The sequence below is a fragment of the Helianthus annuus genome, chromosome 13, assembly GCF_002127325.2.
Source record: "Helianthus annuus cultivar XRQ/B chromosome 13, HanXRQr2.0-SUNRISE, whole genome shotgun sequence".
NCBI classification, from domain to species: Eukaryota; Viridiplantae; Streptophyta; class Magnoliopsida; order Asterales; family Asteraceae; genus Helianthus; species Helianthus annuus.
In genome coordinates, this window is record NC_035445.2 from 144,720,360 (window position 1) to 144,737,506 (window position 17,147).

Genomic DNA, 17,147 nt, shown 5'->3' on the forward strand with positions numbered 1-17,147 from the left:
GAACCGAACTAGGGTTTGAGTGTGTGTGTTGTGTTTTGTAACAAATGAGGAACAACTCCCTCATGGTGTGTGTTGTACGAATAAGAGAGGTGGGCCGGACCCCTCAATGGACCGCCGCCGGACCCCTCAATGGGCCGCCCTTAAGATCCGATTACAAGGATGTGGCCCAAACGGCCTTGTGCGTTCAAGTAAGTGTTGTGCGTTCGTGAGTCTTGTGCGGTCGGATCACTTGTATATACACACATTCACATATAATAAAGCATAACATTCATACATTCATTCAATTAACATAGTTCACGTAAGCACGTAATGTTACACAAAGTAAGTTCGAATTACGAGTTGTCACAGTATCCCCAACTAAAAAGAAATTTCGTCCCGAAATTTGGTACGCACTCACTGAGAAAGCTAGGTAAGTTATATCGTTCACTGGTTTTCCTGGGGTGTCACAGGCTTCCACCCCCAAAAAATAATGTCAACTCCGTGTGGTCTTACCCTATAAATAATATATGTTTTTAACTTGATGTATAGTTTTCTTTTTAACTATTGTTCTAATTCTTTTTACAAAAAAAACTATATACTCGACATATATATTTTTTAACGGACTGACCTAGTACTCACTGAAAAATTATTAAATCTTTTTTTTACAAAAATTAAATACGTTTCCGACCACATGTAACGCTTCACATTTCTATACTTTCCATATTTAGAAAGTTGTATTCACATTTCTAATATTGTAATCCGAGACTTTGATCATAATGGAAATTCACTTTTATACTTATACGTGTTACATTCATACTTGCATTATACGCAATCAATCTTTGAAATCACATTTACATGCAAAATCGAGACTTATTATACGCGTGAATTATCAATCTTACATACACGATACTCATCGATCACATACTTACAAACACGTTCCATACTCGAAAAAAAGCTAAAACACAAACTTTTAGCATAAAACAACATCAACAAACAAGTTTAGGGGCCAAAGTGGAAAAAAACAAACTTCAGCTAGGAAAAAGGCACGCCACGTCGCGCGTTCCCCTTGGCTTTCTTCGCCGTGCGGCACGGGGATGCTCAATTCGTAGCGAGTTGTTTCCCATCCACGGGTTGGTCACCTTTTTCACCTCCTTATAAATACATGCCTCCTTAACACATTTTTTCTTCCCACAAACTCAAAGCACTCTCCTAACTATTGAAATTACATCAAGAGGGAAGATTACTTGCAAGTTTATAAGTGAGTTTCAAATTCACTTTTTTTTTTCTCTTTGTCATGAATTCTTGTTTCAAACTCCTTTGGAACACATCTAGTAGTGTTTCCACAGGCTTACCACGGTAAACTAAGGTGGAATATCACCATTTCGAGTTCTAAACTTTCTGTTTTCGTTAAACTTTTACAGAAACTTTCTACATATTTGTTAATCTTGAGAAATCTTATGCCTATCTTTTTCCCAATCAAACTCAGGGTTGTGGGACTTGAGTATGGTTGATTTCAATAACATTAGGGGTTCAAATGCCTTCTAAACTTTCTGTTATAAAGGTTCTAAGTAACCTAGACAAGTGTAGAGAGACTTGTGTTTTGGTAATGTGTGAACCATGGAAGCCTTGGCTCTCCGACTATGTTCCACTACTTTACTTGCTTAATTTATTATTTCATCTTTCTTATAAGTTACCAAGTAAACTTACAAGTAACAAAGTGAGCAAATTACACCAAGTCTCTAAACATTTTCCATGATTGGAATGCACTAGTGTAGTTTAAGCTTACTTAGTTACTTGGTGAATTTGATGTGTATTTTTATTCTAAGTTCTATTCACGACCAACCGGAATCATCAACTAAGTTGATGATTTTGTGCTTTGGTGGATCATATAATGAGGTTTAATGGATGGAAATCATCCCACCTCCTTGCTTGACATATTAGGTGATACTTGACCGTAAGACTTAATATATAGATACCAATACTATAATACTAATAACCGGACCCTAAACACTAACCAATGGATTGTTGTTAAGAGCTATGGTTATAATCATGGTTGCAAAAGTCGCTAGGCGCTCCCTAGTCGGTCGACCGGGGAGTTGAGAGTACTCGGTCTAGGCGGAGAGTACTCGGACATGTTAAATTATAAAGAGATTAGTTTTCGGAAACTAAATATATGTTAAATAACATAATTTTTACTAATATTTATAACCAAATACGTAAAAATGATATTCATTTTTTAATATGATAGACGTAGAAATTATGTTTTATTTTTTTAAGTCAAACTCGGCCCGAGTTGACCTAATAGATCCGATTCTGACTGATTTTGACCGCGTCTTATCGACTCGGAGTAAGTAGGCGGAGTTGAAGAAAGTCATCTTGGCAGCCTGCCTTGTAGCGACTACTCGGGGAGTACTCGACCTAGGAGACCTTGTTTTACAACCATGGTTATAATATCTTAGATTGAAACATCTCATATTTAGACTTCCAATAGGCAACCTTATGCCTTTGAAGAACACATAATTATAGTGTCCCAATTTGGGTGTTTGTCAAGATAATCTTCTATGTATTTTCATACTAAAACTAAGCATCCTCATACTCATTCTTAATCCACAATCCGTCGAACTCATGTGCCTCATTTATCCTTGTAGGATAACTCGGCGGTTCCCCTAAACACTCATCGCATCAACTCACGTACACAGAAATCTCTATGCAAATCGTGAGTATACTCGATCCAATTTTTCTTTTTGCACACTTTGGGTGCAACATGTACACTATATTACAAATCAAATACCACGATGAAACTTGTTCATATAAACACTCTAACCCCTGAAACATGATACTTGTTATATTCTTGTTTATACATGCTATACTCATTCTTATGTACTACATGCTCATTAACTTTGCAAGCCTACCTTAACAATTATAGTGCTATAGGATTAAAGCACTGCCCATACTTGTGGTATTATTAAGTAATCTATTTTACGAACTTGTCGTTTCGGCGTAAGGATACACACGAATTCCGTATATACTTTGGTTTGACTTATAGTTTACTCATGTTAGTATGTTATGAAACAATGTGCAAACTACCATGTTGGATACGAGACAACTTTATTCGCACTTATACTATGTAACCAAACATGTATACTCACCAACTTTATGTTGACTTTTACTTCAATACATGTTGCAGAAAGTAGTGATGCGCATGAAGAATGCTATTTAGGGTGGACTAGAATCACACCTAAACTTTAGTTTATGTATTTTGCATTATGTTGTTATGTTTTACTTGTAGTATGTCGTACTTTTCATTCCAAAACAATGTATGTTCGTTTAGCATGAAATGAAATTTGGATTATTTAAATTATTGTCACAATTAGCAAGTTATGAGGTCATGAGCAATCTCGTTTTCGTCTCACTCCGATGTTCCGTCATCGGTTGGGGTGTGACACAACAACAACGAGTAGCGGTAATGGTGACTGTTGCAGGTTGGTAATCTCCAGCATGTCAGGTAGCAACACTAAATCATATGTATTACGCCATCATTTTTTCTTCTATTTGTTATATTTTATTTCGTTTTTGGTTGTTTTAAATATTTATATTTTAAAGCTCCATACTGGTCGTTACCGTTTGGCTCATACACGGATTCCCCACTACAACGCGCAGTGGGGAAATCCTAGTTAAAACTAAACGTGAACATCAGTTGGTTAGCCTAAAAATTTAATGATGGTGTTTTTATTTTATAAAATAAAAATAAATTGTAATTGGCCTTAAAAATTAAAGGCAAATTGGATTTAAATAATCTCAACTCACTGTTATTGGCCAACAATAATCCCAACTCATTTAATCACCAATAATAATCCGAACTATTCACTTTTGTTTGTAAAATACTCTCAGTTAAAGAAACACTAACTAGGTTAAAAAAATGCTGACGTGACAGGTGACGTGGCATGCCACATCAGCAAATTTGCTGGCGTGGCAGTTGATGTGGCATTTTTTGATGACATGGCAGATGACGTGGCTGTCTACGTGGCATTTTTTATGACGTGGCAGCTAATGTGGCAGGTGACGTGGCATGCCACATCGGCAATTTTTTAACCTAGTTAGTATTTTTTTAACTGAGAGTATTTTACAAACAAAAGTGAATAGTTCAGATTATTATTGGTGATTAAATGAGTTGGGATTATTATTGGCCAGTAACAGTGAGTTGGGATTATTTAAATCCAATTTGCCAAAATTAAATGAATATACAATCGAACATGAACAAACAAATATAGTCTAATGAATACAGATAAACATAAATGAACTGTTGGTGCATGTTTGTGAGAACAACTTTTAGATTTGGGTCTTTGGATATCTTGTAAGTAATGAAACGATGAATGGTTAGTGGGTTTATGTAACACCCCAAAAATGATAAATAATAAATAAAGAAATTAACTTGATTAATGAAAGTCATGATATAATGATAATTAGTTAAATAAAAAGGCTAAAGTTAAAAACTCTCCCAAAGTGGGAGGGCTAATTGTGTAACTAGTGAATAAAAAGGGTTAATTGAGAAATTAACAAAATTAAAACACAAACACTATTGTGTTCATGCGAACCAGGGGAGGAAGAAATGGGAGCCAAACTGCTAGATATCAAGAAATTGAAGCCTAAATCACAAGAAAATTCGATGCATGAGTCCTCTTTTTTCGAAAATCTAACCCTAACTAGTGAAGTGGTGAGTTTAATTTTCTAAAATTATGATTTGTTGAATGAGGGGTTAATCCCAATCTCGATTTCTTGTGTCAAATATGATAAATCTGAGTTAGAATTGCGTTTTAGAACAAGAATCATGCTTGAATTTAGGTTGTATGAAAGGTGTAGTAAAAACCCACTTTATAAAGATTGTGTTATGAATAGGAAGCTTATAATGATTATGATTATGTGATAGTTTGATATATGATTTTGTTTGTAATACTTGAATGCTAGACAAACTGATTTAGGATGAAAAATCTATGTAAATTCAAAGGAATGTGATTGTTGTGTGATGATGAACTAGTAGGAATATGCTTAATAGACTTGCACCTTGTACCTTAATTATGATGCCCGCCAAGTGTTCGATGAAATGCTCAAGAGAACAAGTTTGTGGGTTACTAGTAAGGATGATGTCAGGTTCAAGATTAGGGTTAAAATAGCTAATTTTTAATGATGTTGTTAATCGTGAATTATGAGTTGACTAGTACGGAAGAAATCGTTTGTGTTGTGTGCATATATGATCTTGTGGTTGTATATGTGTTTTACTATGTGAGTAAGGAATGAAAAGATATGATTCTAGTTAATACTTTGCATTGTTGGAAATTAACGAGTAAAGTTAAAATAGATTACGAATGCGAAAATGAATGCACTGTTAGAATGTGTGTTTATTCTAATGAAGTAGTAATATTGATGGTATGAAAGTTTAGGATCATGTTTAGAGGGGAAAGCATGGAAGGCAAACGGAAAAGGGATGAGGAAGCATGTACGAAACGGACACTCGAGGTAAGTGATTCTGATTTCACTTCTTAGCTTGTTTTAAATAAGGTAGTGTTCTAGATAATTGTGTATGTTACGAAGTCAAACATGGATTTGGTTGAATGAAAACGATGGTTCTCGCTAAGTAGATCGAATGGGTCAAATGAGGTTTTGTTGTCATAACATAATGAAGTGTAAGTAAGTTCCGAACCTCTTTTTAGTATTTAAAAAGATTTGTTAATTTTGTCATACGTTGCGAATAGTGAGATATGTGAGAACGTAAGATCAAATGAAGTTCTAAGTTTAGTTTTGTGGTAATGGGTCAAAAATGTTAACTAAGTCGGAAAATGTGTATTAAAGATCAAACGGGTCAAAACTAGGTAGCGGGGTAAGGTAAGGTTTCGACCATTAAGGCATGAGTATTAGTATTAGAATGATTTAAGGGCTTGGACAAATGTTATTTTACGTTTTGGGATGTTAGGGGTGCACGATCAGGGTCGAAACAGTGAAAATAAGCAAAAAACGGAGAGCAGATCTGCAGAGGGGCGTCGCCGACGCTGCTACCAGCGTCGCCGACGCTGGTGGGTTTTGGTCGATGCCCTATGTTGCTAGTTAAGCCAGTTTCTTTGTTTTCTTTGATTATCGGGCCCCGATGGCCCATTCCTAAGCCCCGTTAGACCCCCGACATGCACCCTAACTTTACCAAATAGTTGTGTGAGTTATGGATGATTAAGGAACCCGTTTTAAAGCTTTCGAAATGCAACCTAAATTTAAGAGAGAGTTTCTATCAAGTATGGGTAAGAAGGGAACTTGCTTGTGGGTATGCATAAGGATAAAATAAGTAGTTATACATGTGGGTATGTTTTGTATGTAAGTAATTGGAACTCGTAGGTGAGTATGACTATGAACGCGTAAGTATGGAGATTTATGTGTATGTAATTTACATGTATAGACGTGTGTGTTTAGGACTTGCATGTAATATTGTATAAGATGTAAATTGTAAGTATTTGTACGAATAGAAAGGTATGTATGCATGAATTGGAATTTAAATATATGCACGAATGAATGAGACTTGTTTATGCGTATATGTGGACTTATTCATATGAATGAAATCTAATGATGCTAACCGTTTTTCTATTGAGAATGAAATGGAAGTGCAGGTATACTAATAATGGAAGTTGTAGGTTTGACACTAAAATCCAATGATGGTGTTCGAATGGATGGATGAATGGATTAACATAAGCGAAAGCATGAGATGTTGATGCCTAACTATGCATGTTTAAAACTTATGTATGATGTCACTGGTTGCTAACGATGTGAATGTATGTGGTGAATGCAGGTGACGTGGACTTAGTTTCATTATGAAGAAAAGAGGGATTGAAGATTGAGTTAAGAGCGAGGGTTGTACGGGAAGGGATCGGTTACATAGTTTGACAAATATAAGTTTTGAAGAATTAATAAAATGGAACGTGGTAAATCCTTTTCAATGAATGTATGAAATTTTGTAGTTGAACCTTCATGTAAGTATTATGTCTAGTAAAGAAAGAAATTTATGGGCTCTTATTTTCCGCTGTGTCGTATCTCAAGTTATTACACGTTAGTCTTACAGGGAATTGTTCATAATACCAACGGGTCATGCCCGAATTTTGTTAAGTAATAGTATGATAATATCACATTTTGGAATGTCAAGTTTGAGTCTTACAGTTTAGCTTAGTTAGTAGTGATTGGGCTAAACCAAACCTACATTGGTAGAATGGTAGGCGAATTGGGCTTGTCCAATTCGCAACCCATTTGCTTTAACCCTAGTCCATGTTGCAAAATTGTGTTATATAAACAAGGCTTTTCATTAGGGTTTAGGTTAGAGACACAGTTGATAGACAGATTAGAGATAGAATTCGTAATAGAAAAAGGATTGGACGAATTTGTGTTTGTTTGTGATCTTGATTGATTGTAATAAGTTTGATAGAAAATCAGTAGATATCAGTTTGTGGTGATTTCTGCTTCTACACCTTTCTGTGACAGTCTGATCTAGAAGATTCTGAACTATAGATTAGATAACAATTCTGTGAAATATCAGGATTAAGGGACATACAATTGGTATCAGAGCATATGACTCTTGACTGACTCGGTTCAGAATTGTTTGTTGTAGAAATTGAAGATTTTGGCTGTTTGGAGGCTGAAAACATGAAGCAAAAAAGGCTGTTTAGAGTTTCTGCGTATTTAATATTGATGGTCTACTACTGTTCCAGATATCGGATTGTAACGTCCATAATTTGTTTTTAGATTTATTAATAACAACGTACTTTTCTAACGAAATTTGGGCATGACCCGTTTGTAAAACGAGCGGTCCCCTGTTTTTCATAATCAAATATCATTAAAAAATACGCAACCATTTGAAAGACACAACATACACGTCAAAACATACCATGTTTTTACTTACAAAACCATTAAGTTTATGTACGTACTTACGACAAGTTTTCCAAAAGACAAACATAATAGAAACTAAGTTTAACTACTAGATGTAAACATAAGTGACAAAGTATTAAACATTGACTTTTACAAAATGCGGAATGCTTGACGGGCTTGAGGCGTGTTCGAACCGGGCAAAGCTTGATAGCTAGACATGAGATTTACCTACATGACCACAACATCGAAAACTCATTAGAACAAAAATTACTTTCTTTAACTCAAGAATCTAAGTTACGGACTTGAAACCAATGTGACATTCACAACTTGTGCTTTACTACATTCTTTCATTCTTGCACGGTAATGTGTTCCAACGGAACTTCATACCATTCCTTCTAGACTTACAATAACATCATTCGACCCGTTCAAGAGAAAGGTCTATACATACATCTTTTTCCATACTTGATTCGAATTAACACATTTATTGATAAACACATATCTATAATGAAAACCAAAATTTGTACAAGTAGCGTACCTCGGTCTTGATTCCCTTGTTGCTTCACTTGACTCGAACTTTCTTCCTTAACGCCTACATATAACCATTCATTCTTTTAATTTATTTTTCAATTCAAATACTCATATCGATCGATAAAACATCATAATTACTCATGCTTCATAAACACATTCAATTCACATAAAGTTTATGGCTTATAAGACTAACATTTTCATTGAGGCATTTTGTCAAACACTTGGTGTGCACATTATCAACAAAGCACAAGGTACAAGTGTTCATAGCATAATCCTACATGTTCCCTTTACTAGTATAACAAGAATCAATCGAATTCACATATTTCTTTCATCCTACCTTAACTTATCTAATTTCTCTATCACATTCAGATTATGTATCAATTCACCTCCATAAGCATATTATCATAATTCATCATGTCCATCTTTTTTTTTTCCTACAACAAGTGGGTATGAACCCTAATCATCCAAACAATCAAAATTAAACAAAATCCTCAGCCTATTATGAATTCCTAACTCACAATTACACAAGATTTCCACATAAATTCATGATTGGGTTAAAACCCACTTTCTACAAATCACCAAATCAGAATTTTCGACTTACCTTGTGTTGAACAAGCTTAGATAGTTAAAGATTGGAGCTCATGCATCAATTTAAGCCCTTAATTCCTTCCTAATCTTGTGATTTTCTGAAAGTTAGGGTTTGTTCTTGGCCTCTGCTCTCTTGATCGATCCCACAAACACACCAGAGTGTGTGTTTGTGTTTTCCCTTTATCTTTTATTTGTTTTAATTAAAACTTTCCTTCTTTTTGACAAGTTTAGTCCCTTCACTTACTTAGTTTGTTTATTTATCATATAACCTTCCTTCTAATCAATTACTAGTATAACTACTTAACTAGGTTAAATATAACATGTCTAGACATTTCAAATAACATAAATAAATTGCATATTTTGGGGTGTTACAAGTCTACCCCCCTTAAAAGAGGTTTCGTCCCCGAAACCTTAATACGTACCAAATAATGTCGGGTAGAGCTTCCTTATTTCATCTTCTAACTCCCATGTAAGATCTGATCCTTTCCGATGTTGCCATTGCATCAAGACTTGCTTTATAGTTTTGTTCCGAAGGTGGGTTACCTTGGAATCTTTGATAGCTATCGGTCTTTCAACATAATTCAATTTTTCGTCCAATTCAATATCATCAAGAGGCACGTATGCTGTCTCATCCGTTAAACACTTTCTCAATTGTGACACATGGAATGTGTCATGTATTCCATCTAAAATTGGCGGTAATTCCAACCGATATGCTACCTTCCCAACCCGGGCTAAAATCTTGAAAGGTCCAATGTAGCGGGGACCTAGCTTTCCTCGCTTACGGAAACGGATTATACCTTTCCATGGGGAAACCTTTAATAACACATAATCACCTATTTGAAATTCGATGGGTCGCCTCCTTCGATCTGCATAGGCCTTTTGTAGATCTTGAGCCGCTTTTAAACGGGCTCGCACAAGATCGATCTTTTTGTTAGTTTTAGCCACTACCTCATTGGGTGCAATTTCTCTCTGCTCCACCTCTCCCCAACAAATTGGAGTTCTACACTTCCTTCCATACAACAATTCATACGGTGCCATTCGAATGCCGTTATGGTAGCTATTGTTGTATGAAAATTCCACCAACGGCAAGTGGTCATCCCAGCTTCCCCCGAAGTCTATCACACATGCTCGCAGCATGTCGATAAGTGTTTGAATGGTTCGCTCGGACTGACCATCCGTTTGGGGGTGGTAGGCGGTACTGAAATGTAATTTTGTACCCATACTTTCGTGAAAACCTTGCCAATATCGAGATGTGAATCGGGTATCTCGATCCGACACAATAGATACAGGAACTCCGTGTCGTGATATTATCTCGTTAACATAGATCTCTGCCATCTTTTCAGAAGAGAAAGCTTCCCGAATGGGTAAGAAGTGCGCGCTCTTGGTGAGGCGGTCTACGATCACCCATATAGCATCGTGACCTTTCCTTGTCTTAGGAAGCTTGGTCACTAGGTCCATCGTCAATTCTTCCCATTTCCATACCGGAATCTCTAACGGTTGCACACGTATGGTTTCTGATGTTCTGCCTTCACTTGCAAACACGTCAAACATTTTGCAACATACTTGACGATATCACGTTTCATACCGGGCCACCAATAACTTTTCTTCAAGTCCAAATACATTTTTGTAGCTCCAGGATGAACCGAGTATCGGGATTTGTGAGCTTCTTCGAGTAATACACCCTTTGCTTCGCTAAACCGAGGTATCCAAATACGACCATACATGGTTTTAATTCCATCGGATCTCTCTTCGAATTTATCCACAAACCCCTTTGTTCTTTCCTTTCTAGAATCCATTCCGCTTAGTGACTTGATTTGGGCTTCCTTAATCATTTCGAGAAATCGAGGTGTAACTACCATCCTCATGGACTTTACTTGAATTGGAGGCGGGTAATCCTTTCGGCTCAGGGCATCGACCACTACATTAGCTTTGCCCGGATGATAGAGGATCTCACAATCATAATCTTTAAGAAGTTCTAACCACCTTCGTTGCCTCATATTTAAATCTTTTTGCTCAAAAAAGTATTTAAGGCTTTTGTGGTCAGAATAAATTGCACTTTTCGTACCGTATAGATAATGCCTCCATATCTTTAAAGCAAACACTACTGCAGCTAACTCCAAGTCATGGGTTGGATAATTGCTTTCGTGTGATTTCAATTGCCTAGAAGCATAGGCAATCACTCTACACCTTTGCATCAAAACACATCCCAACCCTTGGTGTGACGCATCCGTAAACACCACCAAGTCTTCCGTTCCATCAGGTAAGGTTAGTACCGGGGAACTCGACAGCTTTTCTTTCAAAGTTTGAAACGCCCCCTCTTGATCTGCACCCCATGAAAACTTCTCATCCTTCTTGGTTAACTTAGTCAACGGCAAGGCCAATTTAGAAAAGTCTTGGATAAACCTCCTATAATAGCCTGCTAAACCCAAAAAGCTTCTCACTTCACTTGGGTTCTTTGGAGGTACCCATTTCATAACGGCTTCCACCTTTGACGGGTCTACTAAGATACCATCCGCATTAATCACGTGACCGAGAAATTGTACCTCTCTAAGCCAAAAAGCACACTTAGATAATTTCGCGTACAATTTCTCCTTGCGGAGTACTTCAAGAACTTCACGTAAATGGCGTGCATGTTCGACTTTACTTCAGGAATAAACCAGGATGTCATCGATAAAAACTATAACGAGTTTGTCTAACATGGGCCGACAAACTCGATTCATAAGATCCATGAACGCGGCGGGCGCGTTCGTTAATCCAAAGGACATTACTAAGAACTCGTAATGCCCGTATCGCGTTCTAAAAGCCGTCTTCGCCACATCTTCATCTCGCACCCTTAACTGATGGTACCCGGACCGCAAATCTATTTTTGAAAACCAACTTGCCCCTTGTAACTGATCGAAGAGATCATCGATTCGGGGCAACGGGTATCGGTTTTTTACTGTCAGCTTATTTAACTCTCGATAATCGATGCACATGCACATCGAACCATCTTTCTTTTTGACAAAAAGAACAGGCGCTCCCCATGGCGATACACTCGGGCGTATAAATCCCTTGTCGAGCAATTCTTGTATTTGTACCATTAACTCCCGCATTTCAATTGGGGCCACCTATAAGGAGCCTTGGCTACGGGTTTGGCATCGAGATACAATTCAATCTTAAAATCCACTTCGCGTTCTGGTGGAAGCCCCGGTAAATCTTCTGGAAAACATCAAGAAACTCGTTAACGACTTCAACCTCTTCTATCTTAGGGGTATTCTGCTTAGTATCCACCACGTAGGCTAGAAATGCCTTGCTTCCATTTCGTACATACTTGTATGCTTGAACTATAGAACAAAGCTTTGAATTAATATTCCTTTCCCCTTGTATGCTTACTCGTTTTCCTCCCGGTGTTAGCACATGAATCACCTTTTTCTCACATTGAATTTCGGCATGATGTTTAGCTAGCCAATCCATGCCAACTATAACCTTAAATTCCCCCAAAACCATGGGAATAAGGTCAATAGCAAACTTCTCGTCTTCAATGATAATTTCACAATTTCTACAAACTTCGTGCAACAAATAACTCTTACTATCGGCTATTTCTACTTCTAAAGGCACATGCATTCTTTCGATTCTAAAAGAGGGGTGTGATACTAATTCACTTGATACAAACGATCTACTGGATCCAGTATCAAATAACACGTACGTAGGCATCAAGTTCAATGAGAATATACCTGATACAACATTCGGAAGGTCCTTTGCCTCTTCAGTCGTGATCTGAAACATCCTCCCCTTAGCTCTTGGGCCCTCCTCCTTTCTTGCTTCCTTATCAGTTTTCTGTTGAAGCTTGGGACACTCTGCCTTAATATGACCCGGTTGGAAACAATTGTAGCACGTTCTGGAAGGATTAGGACACCTATAGTATGGGTGTCCCTCTTGACCACAATTGTAACAGCCCTTCTTCCCTTTCAAACACTCCCCCGTGTGTAACTTTCCGCACGTTTTGCATTTCGGAATACTACCCTTCGCCTTATCCTTCTTGCTTTGATCTTGAAATTTTGGTTTCTTTGAAGGGTTCGAGCTAGAAACATTCTCATACACTCTCTTTCCGCCTCTTTCTGCCTGTCTTCTTATTTCAATCTCCCTATCTCGGGCCAAGTCAATGAGCTCATTCAAAGTTTCACATTTAGCGGGAATTATGAACTCCCGATATTCAGCCTTCAACATACCGTAATAACGGTTTATCTTCATTCTTTCCGTTCCTGCTATATCTTTACAGAACTTCAGTTTGTCAAGGAAAACATTGGTGATTTCATCAATGGTTTCATCTTTCTGATGAAGATGTAAGAAATCTTCTTGGATCTTGTCAATGGCAGATTGCGGACAGTGGTACTTTAGAAAAGGTTCCTTGAACTCTTGCCATGTCAAGACTTGAACTTTTTCTTCCCCAATCTCTTTACTATAAAGATCCCACCAGTCTTTAGCTCGGAGTTGTAGCAAACCGGTGGCGAACATCACTTGATCCTCCTTTTCACAATGACTCCTTATGAACACCGTTTCCGTACTTGCAATCCACCTTTGACATGCTATAGGATCAATTTCTCCTTTGAATGGTAACGGGTTGCACGCCTTAAATTCTTTGTATGTGCATTTACGAGTTCCTTTATTTCCTTGCACTTCACTAATCATTCCCTTCAGCTCATCCATCTTACTCGCCATCATTGTTTCTACCACTTCCAGCACATGACTTTCTACTTCTTGGGCTAAATGAGGAATACTTGCTTGCATTGCCCTTCCAATCTCTTCTGAGATCATAGTTTTCAGCTGCTCTTGTTGTGTGGCTTCATCCTCATTCGTATCCGTCATCTACACATAAACATCATTCTTTATTTCAAGCATTCAACCATTCTTTCTATCATATAATCATTCTAATAGTACATAACTTCCTTTAAAAACCCCACATGCATACATAATATCATTCTTTAGACTCTTATTATAACATTCTATTAATCCCCGTATGATAGAAAACATCAAACAAAGCATCACAATTGAAAGGGGTTTTTACATATTTCCCCCTCCTAAGCTGGCTTATTACATATTTACCCAATCATAAAATTCAATTACATATTTCCCCTTCTTAACCCATATTTATTACATATTTCCCCTTTTCATTAAAAGTACTCATATTAAATGACTATTTTACCCTTAATGAACTAATTAAATGAATATTTACATATTTCTCCTTTCTAATATCATTAATCAATTTCCTCCTTTCTAATTAAACCGCGCCTCACAACGTTTAACACTCTGCCACGGAGGGCGGGTAATGTATCGCTAGTTTAAATGCAATTTACATACTAATCTTCTTAGTTGGATCCATCCGATTTCGTGTTAAAGTCATACTGTGTACAACAAGTCTTGGTACTTTATTTCCTTCATTTCTTTTCTATTTTCATCTTCAACAAATATACTTAAGCAACACTTGTACGAATGTTAATAATAATTTCCTTCATTTCTTTTCTATTTTCATCTTCAACAATATACTTAAGCAACACTTGTACGAATGTTAATAATAATATAACTACATCATTTTGGGTGTTTCATTACACCTTGTATAATAACAACAGATTAAAAGAAAAACACAAACAATATTTATGAGATTTTTTCTTGCTTATATCCAAAAAGCTCTAAATACAAACCAAACAACTTCAGTACATATACAACCACTAAAATAATTAAAGAAGGTTAAAAAAGAAATAAAAAACATACAAAAAAAAACATGGAAATAAATAAAGAACCACACTTCTGAGTAAGAATTCAGAGTTGAACACCTACAGGTATAACTTAAACCTCCGAATCAAAATCAGAAACCACCCTGTTTCAGCAATCTCTTTACCTTTTAGCCTCTCGAAATCTTCCTTCAACATTATGTCAGCAATCTTTTTGACTTCCAGTTTAGTCAACTGTCGGAACACGATCGTCTCGTCTAATCTGTTCAAGAATTCGGGGCAGAAATATTGTTTTAGTTCTTCGGTAACCAGGCTCTTGATTACATTGTAGCTGTTGTCTTTCTCGTAGGGTTAGGAGTGGGAAGAGGAAAGGATTATGAAGATGGGAGAAGATTAAGAAAATAAGAAAAGGGCAATTGAGTAATTTCTCAGAAAAAAGGGGAAATATGTAATTGTTTTTTTTTTGGGGAAATATGTAATAAGCTCTCTTAGGAGGGGGAAATATGTAAAAATCCCCAAGAAAATGGTGCCCACCGTAAGTTACGGTGTCCACCGTAACTTACGGTGGCACCCTTTTCTTTACGGTACGAACCTACTGTTTTACGGTAGAGAAATTTTGTCCCAGTGTCTACCGTAAGCTACAGTAGCCACCGTAGCTTACGGTGACGCCTAGCACACTATGATAATTTTCTTATTTGCAGCCATCTTTCCGACCCGTTTTAACCTATACTCATCCGTTTCATCCCAAACCTTTCCACATCATCCCGTAATGATTTCCCTAACATTCCATTATGTTCCATAACCAAATTATTCATAATGCAAAAATTTAAACTTTAAAGGTACTTACTTGCTTCGCGCCGCGGTACGAACACACACTTCACATGAGCTCTCGGTTTGAGTTCAAGCATTCAATGCTCAAATCCCTCAAACCTAGGCTCTGATACCAACTTGTAACGTCCATAATTTTTTTTAGATTTATTAATAACAACGTACTTTTCTAACGAAATTTGGGCATGACCCATTTGTAAAACGAGCGGTCCCCTGTTTTTCATAATCAAATATCATTCAAAAATACGCAACCATTTGAAAGACACAACATACACGTCAAAACATACCATGTTTTTACTTACAAAACCATTAAGTTTATGTACGTACTTACGACAAGTTTTCCAAAAGACAAACATAATAGAAACTAAGTTTAACTACTAGATGTAAACATAAGTGACAAAGTATTAAACATTGACTTTTACAAAATGCGGAACGCTTGACGGGCTTGAGGCGTGTTCGAACCGGGCAAAGCTTGATAGCTAGACATGAGATTTACCTACATGACCACAACATCGAAAACTCATTAGAACAAAATTACTTTCTTTAACTCAAGAATCTAACTTACGGACTTGAAACCAATGTGACATTCACAACTTGTGCTTTACTACATTCTTTCATTCTTGCACGGTAATGTGTTCCAACGGAACTTCATACCATTCCTTCTAGACTTACAATAACATCATTCGACCCGTTCAAGAGAAGGTCTATACATACATCTTTTTCCATACTTGATTCGAATTAACACATTTATTGATAAACACATATCTATAATGAAAACCAAAATTTGTACAAGTAGCGTACCTCGGTCTTGATTCCCTTGTTGCTTCACTTGACTCGAACTTTCTTCCTTAACGCCTACATATAACCATTCATTCTTTTAATTTATTTTTCAATTCAAATACTCATATCGATCGATAAAACATCATAATTACTCATGCTTCATAAACACATTCAATTCACATAAAGTTTATGGCTTATAAGACTAACATTTTCATTGAGGCATTTTGTCAAACACTTGGTGTGCACATTATCAACAAAGCACAAGGTACAAGTGTTCATAGCATAATCCTACATGTTCCCTTTACTAGTATAACAGGAATCAATCGAATTCACATATTTCTTTCATCCTACCTTAACTTATCTAATTTCTCTATCACATTCAGATTATGTATCAATTCACCTCCACAAGCATATTATCATAATTCATCATGTCCATCTTTTTTTTTTCCTACAACAAGTTGGTATGAATCCTAATCATCCAAACAATCAAAATTAAACAAAATCCTCAGCCTATTATGAATTCCTAACTCACAATTACACAAGATTTCCACATAAATTCATGATTGGGTTAAAACCCACTTTCTACAAATCACCAAATCAGAATTTTCGACTTACCTTGTGTTGAACAAGCTTAGATAGTTAAAGATTGGAGCTCATGCATCAATTTAAGCCCTTAATTCCTTCCTAATCTTGTGATTTTCTGAAAGTTAGGGTTTGTTCTTGGCCTCTGCTCTCTTGATCGATCCCACAAACACACCAGAGTGTGTGTTTGTGTTTTCCCTTTATCTTTTATTTGTTTTAGTTAAAACTTTCCATCTTTTTGACAAGTTTAGTCCCTTCACT

At 36.6% G+C, this 17,147-nt stretch overlaps 2 long non-coding RNA genes across 2 annotated transcripts; both read right to left on the reverse strand.

The window, feature by feature from the left end:
- Positions 1–7,877: 7,877 nt before the first annotated feature.
- Positions 7,878–9,133, reverse strand: LOC110882003. Its single transcript, XR_002559966.2, has 3 exons — positions 9,002–9,133; positions 8,408–8,461; positions 7,878–8,100 (listed from the first exon to the last, which is right to left on the reverse strand). It is a non-coding gene; the product is annotated as an uncharacterized LOC110882003 (long non-coding RNA).
- A 6,664-nt stretch (positions 9,134–15,797) lies between these two features.
- On the reverse strand, positions 15,798–17,051 carry LOC110882002. The gene is made up of 3 exons (XR_002559965.2): positions 16,920–17,051; positions 16,326–16,379; positions 15,798–16,020 (listed from the first exon to the last, which is right to left on the reverse strand). It is a non-coding gene; the product is annotated as an uncharacterized LOC110882002 (long non-coding RNA).
- Positions 17,052–17,147: the final 96 nt, after the last annotated feature.